This window comes from Heterodontus francisci, unplaced genomic scaffold, assembly GCF_036365525.1.
Source record: "Heterodontus francisci isolate sHetFra1 unplaced genomic scaffold, sHetFra1.hap1 HAP1_SCAFFOLD_56, whole genome shotgun sequence".
Taxonomy (NCBI): domain Eukaryota; kingdom Metazoa; phylum Chordata; class Chondrichthyes; order Heterodontiformes; family Heterodontidae; genus Heterodontus; species Heterodontus francisci.
In genome coordinates, this window is record NW_027141174.1 from 6,139,038 (window position 1) to 6,148,845 (window position 9,808).

A 9,808-nucleotide genomic window follows, 5' to 3' on the forward strand; every position below is an offset into this window, starting at 1 on the left:
GTCTAATGCTTTTCCACAACCCAGCTGCTTGCAAACCAAGTTAGCTTCCACCAGATCCCAGGAATCATCACAAACTGAGCCCCATGTCTCATTGTAATAAATCTCCACTCGGCCAGTACATGGGCTCCCACCGTCGGACAGCCTTAACTGCACGTGGTCTGTTGGACAACAATGTAGGAGGATTATACTGACAATATATATTCACCTCATCACTCAATCCAACTCATTGTACGATCACCAGCTTAAAAAAACATTTTAAATGCACATGTGATCGGTAAAGGAAACTATACAACAGAATATCTGTCTAAACTTACCTATTACCTATAATGTAAAGTACAGAAATGTTTCAGATATCCTACTACATCTGGCTCTGACAAGTTCTGGCCTCCAGTCCCCCTTTTATGTTTCAAACGCTGTGTACGTTGTTGTAAAGGGAATCACTCACACGATTAACAGTTAATTTATACTCATGTTATATAATGGTATCTGCTCCTTGTCCATGTATGTTACCCTTATTTATAATCTTGGTCCGACATTTACTGCCATCTCTTATTTCCTTTATCTTGAACAACATGCGAAATGCATTTATCCAGCGCCATTAATGTAATAAAACATCCCAAGGCGCTACACAGGAGTGACATCGAAGAAGGTTTGACATGGAGCACCGAAGAATATACGAAGTCAGATGACCAGAAGCTAAGTCAAATATTTCGGTTTTATGGAGCGTCTGACAGCAGGAACGAGAGATTGAGAGGTATAGAGAATTAAGTAAGTAACTCTGGAGCATGTGACCTTCGCAGCTGAAGCCACGCCCACCAATGGTGCGCAATTAAAATCAGGAATGCTCAAGAAGCCAGAAGTGGCAGATGTCAGATTGGAACCGATTGCAAATTTAGAACCTTGAGGGCATGAACGGATTTGAAAAGAAGGTTGATTTTTTTTAAATCGCACATTGATGGGCAATGTAGGTCAGTGAGCACAGGGCAGATGGCTGAGTGGCACTTGGTCAAGGCAGCAGAGTTTGTAGAGGTTGTAACCAGGGTAGCCAGCCAGGAATGCATTAGAATCATCGAGTCTAGAGAGAACAAAGCAATGGGTAAGACTAGAAAAGGGCAAAATCGGGTGAATTTATGGAGGTAAAAATCGACAGTGTTAGTGATGGTATGAATATGTGCGAGGAGTTAAATATAATACCAAGGTTACAAGCAGTCTAGTTCAGTCACGACAGTTGGCATGGGGAGAAATAGCGTTTGTGGCAAGGGAACAGTTATGATGGGGACTGAAGACAATGACTTCCATCTTTTCAATACTGAGGTGTAGGAATTTTCTGCTAGTGCAGTACTGAATGTCAGACAGCATTTCTGACAGGTTCCACGCAGTGGTGGAAGCAACAGAGTTGGATTTGAGGTATAGTTGGGTACCATGAGAAACATGTGGAAACTAAGGCCGTCTTTGTGGCCATCACAGAAAGGTAGCATGTAAATGAGAAATGAGGTGTCGAAAGTTAAATCCTTTCTTAACTTTACAGGAGCGGGAAGAGAAGCCATTGCAGGTCACTTTCTGACTACTGCATAGATAAGAATAGAACCAGCTGAGTGCAGTCCCGCCACCCCATGCCCCAGGCGAGTGTTAATGGAGAACAGTTTGAGCAGAATTTCATGACCAACCATATCAAAGGCTGCAGGCAAGTCAAGAAGGGGGAAGAGAAATCGTTTACATTTGTCACAATCATTTAGGATGCCATTTATGACTTTGATAAGCGTTGCTTCGGTACTGTGGTATGCCTCAAAATCTGATTTGAGGGATTGAAACATGCAGCTACATAAAATATGATCATGGATTTGGAGGGGAGAACACATTCAAGGACTTTAGTGAGGTGATAACAGTTGGAGCTGGGGCAGTAATTTGCAAGGAGAGGTGCGAATACAGCTGATTTGAAGGAAAGGGGGTAGAACATGAAGCGAGGGAGAGAATCGTTAATATTGTCAGCTAACATGGGGACCAGGAAGGGAATGTGTGTGTTCAGTAGTTTCATAGAAATAGGGTGCAGACAGCAATAAGTGGATTTCATTGAGAGCATAATTGCAGAGAGTGTGTGAAGGACTCGAGGAGAGACAGAAGCAATGCGAATTCAGGGAGATGGCATGGGAGGATACTTATAGGAAGTTAGACCTGGTGGGTTGGGGAAGAAAGGGAAGCAGCAGAGGCTACTGAAAGGATGTTTTTAAACTTTGTATCAAAAAACCCCATGAGATCCCTTCACTTATTTTTGGAGTTGAGGGTGGACGAGGCAGGGGAGTCGTTCAGGAGGAAGATTTGTGATGGAGAAGATATGCTGTGCGTGCTCTTTTCCTTCGTGGATGACCTTTGATTAATGAGCAATTTTTACAATGAAACCCAGGACCCGATGATGCTTTATGCGATTCATCCATTCAGGTTTACATTACCAGATAGTTCGCCAGATATCGCTGTGCCTTTCTGGTTTAAAGTTTCAAACTCTGTATGTATTACTTCCGCTTCATACTAGGGAATGTAACATCCACAAGTGCTACACTTAAACATCAGCCTTCCAATATGCAGTATATTCGTGCAGAATTATGTTCTAGGGTTGTGTTGATTATAAAATTATCGTAAATCAACGTAATATTATTTGTATAACAGAATCACGTACTTTTGAAAGGGTAGGACTCTGTCTTTGACAATGAAGATATTTGAGGAATTTTAGAAACGTAAACCACATATCCGAGCAGATTATCTGCATTCCTCTCTGTCCAGGCAGCCTGGTGCGATTAGGGAAGTACTTATGTTGAATGTGTAACCGTAACTTGTGAGGGACATTAAACATTGCTGTTGTCTGTAAAAGATCAATGAACTAAGCTACAAATTATATCAATATATTACTGTTGAACCAGACCAAAGAGGGCAGAAAACAGGATATCTCTGCAAAATGTTGGACAGGAACAGGAAGTGTCTATGGGCAATTGAACGCAAGATGTGCAGACCGCCTGGTATGCGGGAAACCAGTATTTAAATGGGCGTACACAAAAATAATTGGATTTGTTGTATCAGGCACTTTGGAGAACAAAGAATTGGCGTTGTGATAGGAAACACAGAGTAGTGGTTAATGGATGTTTTTCAGGCTGGATGAAGGTTTGTAGTCGAGTTCGCCAGGCGTTAGTCTTCGGACACTTGCTTTCCCTGATATATATTAATGACCTAGACCTTGGTGCACAGGACATAATTTCAAAGTTTGCAGATGATGCAAAACTTGGAAGCATTGTGAAATGTGAGGAGGATAGTGTCGATCTTCAAAAGGACATAGACAATTTGATGAAGTTCAATGCTGAGAAATGTGAAGTGATTCAGTTTGGTAGGAAGAACATGCAGATAAAATATAAAAAAGGGCTCAATTCTAAAGGGAGTGCATGAGAAGTGGTGCCTGGGTATACATGTGCATAAGTCATTGAGGGTGGTAGGACAGGTTGAGAGAGCTGTGTCCTGGACTTTATTAATAGGGGGAAAGAGCAAGGAAGTTATGTTGAACCTGTATAAGACATGAATTCGGCCTCCGCTGGAGTATTGCGTCCAGTTCTGTGTGCTTCACTTGAGGAAAGACAGGAGGGCATTGGTCAGAGTACAGAAAAGATTCAGGAGAATGGTTCTCGGGATGAGGAATTTCAGTTATGAAGATCGATTGGAGAAGTTAGGACTGTTTTCCTTGGAGATGAGAAGGCTGAGAGGTGATTTGATTCAGGTGTTCAAAATCATGAGGGGCCTGGACAGAGTAATAGAGAGACAATGCGCCCCCGCAACCTCCTCACCCCTGTGAAAGGATCGAGAACGAGAGAGCACAGATTTAAAGTAATGGGTAAAAGAAGCAAACATGGCTTGAGGAAAAACTTTTTCGCACAGCGAGTGATTAAGGTCCACAATGCGTTGCCTGAGAATTTGATGGAGGTGGGTTCAATTGAAGTATTCCAAACGGAATTAGACAGTTATATGAAAGGGACGAAAGTGCAGCGTTACGGAGAGAAGGGATATTTTGTGGGATATGTCGAGTATTCTTTGTTCCAGTCCAACTCAGGGCCCCTCCCCCAACTATGTTTCCAGTACATTGATAACTCTATCGGTGCCGTTTCCTGCTCCCACCCCAAACTGGAAATCTTTATCAACTTTACTTCCAATTTCCACCCTTCTCTCACCTTTACATGGTCCATCTCTGACACTTCCCTTCCCTTCCTCGACTTTTCTGTCTCCATCTCTGGGGATAGGTTGTCTACTAATCTCCATTTTAAGCCCACCGACTCCCACAGCTACCTCGACTACACTTCCTCACACCCTACCTCATGAAAGGACTCCATTCCATTCTCCCAATTTCTCCATCTCTGACGCATCTGCTCTGATGATGCTACCTTCCATGACGGTGCTTCTGATATGACCTCCTTTTTCCTCAACCGAGGATTCCCCCCCACTGTTGTTGACAGGGCCCTCAACTGTGTCCGGCCCATTTCCCCTACCTCTGCCCTCAAACCTTCCCCTCCCTCCCAGAACCGTGACAGGGTTCCCCTTGCCCTCACTTTCCACCCCATCAGCCTCGATATCCAAAGGATCATCCTCCGCCATTTCCACCACGTCCAGCGTGATGCCACTACCAAATGCCTCTTCTCCTCCCTTCCCATATCAGCATTCCGAAGGGATCGTTCTCTCCACGACACCCTGGTCCACTCTTCCATTACCCCCACAACCTCTTCCCCGTCCCATGGCACCTTCCCCTGCAATCGCAGGAGGTGTAATATCTGCCCATTGACCTCCTCTCTCCTCGCTATCCCAGGCCCCAAACACTCCTTTCAGGTGAAGCAGCGATTTACTTGTAATTCTTTCAATGTAGTTTACTGTATTCGCTGCTCACAATGTGGTCTCCTCTGCATTGGGAAGACCAAGCGCAGAGTGGGTGACCGCTTTGCAGAACAGCTCTGCTCAGTCCACGAGCAGAACCCTGAGCTTTCAGTTGCTTTCCATTTCAACAATCCCCCCATCTCTCATGCTCACATCTCTGTCCTGGGATTGCTGCAGTATTCCAGTGAACATCAACACAAGCTCGAGGAACAGCATCTCATCTACCGATTAGGCACACTACAGCCTGCTGGACTGAACACTGAGTTCAATCATTTCAGAGCATGACAACCCCCCATTTTACTTTCATTTTCAGTTATTTCTTCTTTTTATCTTTTTTACATTTTTTACAATCTTTTTTTTTGGCAATTATTTCATTTCATCTTAGTTTCTTCAGTTTGCTTACCCGCAGTTTTTTTTTTCATGTTTCCACTTGCTGCTGTTCAATTTTTAATACGTTAACACCTTATCTGTACTAATGCTTTGTCTTTCAACAGACCATTAACATATTGTTTGCCTTTGCTCCATGAACTTTTGATCAGCTATGTGGCCTGTCCAATCTACACCTTCTCCTTTGTTATCTCTTGCCCCACCCGTACCTCACTTGCTGATAACTAGTGACATTTCTAACATTTGTGAGTTCCGAAGATGGGTCATTGACCCGAAACGTAAACTTTGCTTCTCTTTCCACAGAAGCCGACAGACCCGCTGAGTGGTTTCAGCATTTTTTGCTTTTATTTCAGATTTCCAGCATCCGCAGTATTTTGCTTTTATTATTTGACTGTAATCATCACATGTTTACGTGCTCAGTTCTGATTGGGCCAGCACAGTGAGATCCCAGAACCAGGAAAGAGCAAAAGAAATTGCACCCTCACCCACCACAGCCAATAAAGACAGGGCTGGATTGTCATGTGATCTGGATTCCAGCGCTGATTGGTGATGTCTAAAATGTGAGCACCTTTTGGGCTGGTGTCATTTGAGCTGATCCTTCATACTCTGCTTTTGAAGACCCTCAGTTAAGGTCCCTCCGCATGAAGGTTGCAATTATCTCCCAGCTAGAGTTAAAGATCTTTAGTAACACTATGAGGGACGCACTCCTTTCCTGTCTTACAATCGGGCAGCGGGTTAATCCGTGATCAAAAACATACTGAGATTGTCGCCCAAGCTTTTTATTTAATGGGGTGGATTCGAACAGAAAGATAGCAGATAACGTGAAAATAAAGGGCGATTATCTAACGGGTCAGCCTGACTGTTCCCAGGTCTGCCTGAAATAAGAAGTTAACAATTAGAGTTCATTGCAGCAAGAAATGAATGAAACTGTGAGAAAGAAATGGCACAAATACTACTAAGTGCAGGGTCATTATTCCCGTCACCCTGCAGAAGAAATTATATCGGGATCTGTGTTCTCATCTGTTCTTCATTCCTTAAATCGAAAATACAATTTCTGCAATAAATTAATGTTGGTATTCGGCCAAAATGTATCCAGAATTGTTTTCACATATACACACACTGACGCCCGGATACACTCTCTCCTTGTGGTGACGGTGGGTGGGCCCTATGTATTACCAGTGTGAAGGTGCTCTGAAAAGGTGGTGGTGATAATCCTCTCCCTTATCGAATCTTGCAATGGAACAGCACAGAGGAACGCCATTCGGCCCATAGTGCCTATGCTGGTTCTTTGCAAGAGCTGTCTAATTCGTCCCATTCTCTTTCCCCATCACCCTGTAAATTTGAGCTGATGTCGCTCTGACCATTGATGACCAGTGTGTTGTTGCCCTGAGAAGACGCTACTGATGGAGCCCCTTTTAAACCCGCTGGTGATGGCACTCTCATTGAATTCAGCAGTCTCATATAAATTTCCTAATGGGATGGCAAAGCAAATTAAAGATGTTTTGATCCTGTGGTAAATTTCAATGCCTTTCAGTTTACTGAAAAGTCTTCGACCTGTAACTTTCAAAGTTTCTGTAATTGGGCTATTCGGTCGTTCAATGAATTATATAGCTTCTCAAACAAAACAAAACAAGATGAACGCTCTGGCAGTCTTCCAACTGCGTGCTGACTTTTTCCTATCATGCTCCTGCTCTTCTGATTCTCTTGTAACCTGCCCTAGCCCGCCTGCCCTATTCTTTTAACTGTAAATGATTTTCGATCAGTGGTCCTCCCGTTTGCTGGCTAAGCGTTTCTAATTTTCAAAAATGCATTCAGTGTTTTGACTGCTCCCATCCCCCTGAGGATAATGTGTCTCACAGGTTTCCAGGTGTTTTTCTCTTAACAACATAATATGCATTAGACGATGTGTTGACCTGCTCCCCATCTCCCTGGTGATAATATTTCTCCCATGTACCGCTGTCTCTTTGTATACGCTGGTGATATACTGTAGACAATGGGATAACGATTCCTGTCCTCAGCTGTGTTTACCGAGTAATCTTGAATATGTTACAGTTTCCCAACTATAATCTCACTGGTCTCTTTCTGTTCCTAGTTATGCAATGTAAGTACTGTGCGACTTCTTCCCAGTCACGGGGCCTCAGCATGCCGACCAACTTTTCCAGATAATAGTCAACTCCTGCAAATTCCCCTTTTACAATGACCAGCCTCAGTGCTTCTCTAGGGTCCGTGAATCTTCTTCAATCCACTCAGTCATTTATTGAACATTTCCTGCATTTACCATTCAGTCTGCAACCACCCATGTCACGCCAGATTGTTTTTCCAGATAATCCACTGGTTCAAGGAATAAGGTGATGCACACCTTCTGAGGGAAACTAGGGGTGAACAATTAATGGGTGCAGAAAAATATCGCCAAAATGACGACAGTGGTTCAAGAAAACACCCCGCCATCCTCTCTGGCTAAATAGTGTTGTTTAGAAAATTCTGACGTGTCCGCGAACTGATATCCCGAAAATGAATCAAAACAATCTGCAACCGAGACTCCCATACCTGCCTATTCGTCAAGTTTATCTCTTACTGTCTCAGATAAATGTTCAGTCATTCCCCTTTCTCAATCATACTATTTTTCCATACTCCTCATATCTGCTGATCCTTCCTTTCACTCTCTTATGCTGCCTGACAATTTCTAACTGCTCTCATTGTTGTTCTTGAAGAAGTTTGAATGCATTTCTTTGTGTAACGTTAGCCAAATCCCCTATATATACAGAGAACATGCATACTGTTCTCACACTTTTCTAGTCGGCCCCCTACTCTAGTTAAACTTCAGCTGATCGACAGTTCTGCTGCTGCTGTTATCTTGGCATGGACCGTCCCGCTTATCCGTTTCCCCTGCTCTCACTGTCTGTGGCGACTCCCGGATCCCAACGCCTCAAATTTCAGTGGTCGCACTGTTACCTTCCTGACGTTTAGACTAATGGTATTGGTGCCAAACTGTGAAGTTATTTTAACATTTTATACTTATGTTAACTTGCGATTGTACCGTATTACCACAAACACTAATAGAGAAATATTAATAATAACTAACAAACCCAACGGAGGTGAACTGAAACGGGACAAACGTGGGATATTCAAAGCCCAAAATTTAAACTCTTGAATGAATGACAAAGCCACGGACAGCGTTGGTTTCGGGCTTACCATATATAGTTAATACAGAGAGTTCAAAAGTACTTGCTTCTCATGGCAGATGATTAGGTGGGTCAAGAATGTATATAATTATATTATATCAAACTATTTTAGGTCCAATTTGAACAACATTCGCAATTAAGTGAGCTCTTGTGGATTTCAGAAGCAAATTAATTAATAAAATACAGTTATTGCAGCTTAAAACCACAAGCAAAGCGCCGGACAAAAGGAAATCACTTCAAACAATACGGATTCTGTGCATCAACAGCATTATCAGTAACTTTAGTGAATCAGTATTGCCTGTGTGGAGTTTGCAAGTTCTCCCTGTGTCTGCGTGGCTTTTCTCCGGGTGCTCCGGTTTCCTCCCACAAGCCAAAAGACTTGCAGGTTGGTAGGTAAATTGGCCATTATAAATTGCCTCTAGTATAGGTAGGTGGTCGGGAAATATAGGGACAGGTGGGGATGTGGTAGAAATATGGGATTAGTGTAGGATTAGTATAAATGGGTGGTTGATGGCCGGCACAGACTCGGTGGGCCGAAGGGCCTGTTTCAGTGCTGTATCTCTAAACTAAACTAAAACTTTTAGCAATCTATCTCTGCAACACTGCAGAAATAACCAAACACGCATCGAACATTTACAGTACAAGTTCTTCTGGGCACTGTCTGGTGAATTTAAATATGAAAACGAATTCAGAATTTGTTCCACAGGTGACCAGGGTATGGAACAAATGGAAGGACATTAAAGAATTAAACAGGAGTAGGATTAGGCCATACAACCAACCCAGCCTACTTCGCCGTTCAATAAGATCAGGGCTGATCTACTGACCCAAATCCACTTTCCCAGCCTTTCCCCTGAGATTGGGAAATATCTCCAGATCTTTCATTAAACACTGTATTGCACGATATAAAAAGTATGAGACATTTGGAAAGAGTTTCAGAAACACGTCCGGATATTAAATACTCCAGGTAATGTGTGAATAATTTAGAAATAGATTGAGAAATATTAATTATTATATGGCACCGTGTATATATTTGTATGAAATACAAAGCATGATTTAATCTAAAAAGGCCTAGTTTTGAAGATTGTCGGTGATTCAATAAAACAGCTCATACAGCAAATCCCCCTGAGATCAGTAGCATCATTTTTGGTGAGTGTAATTGATAACTCTATTAATAATTAGTGCAATTGAAGCAATATTGGTTCCACCCCCAGTTAATATATTACACAACATTTATAGTTCTTTCCGAACATTTCAAATGCTGTACAAACTATGTAATCTAATTCTCTGTATCACAGGGCACTTCACTAAGAATCCAAGAGGCAATCCTGAACTGAATGGGGCTG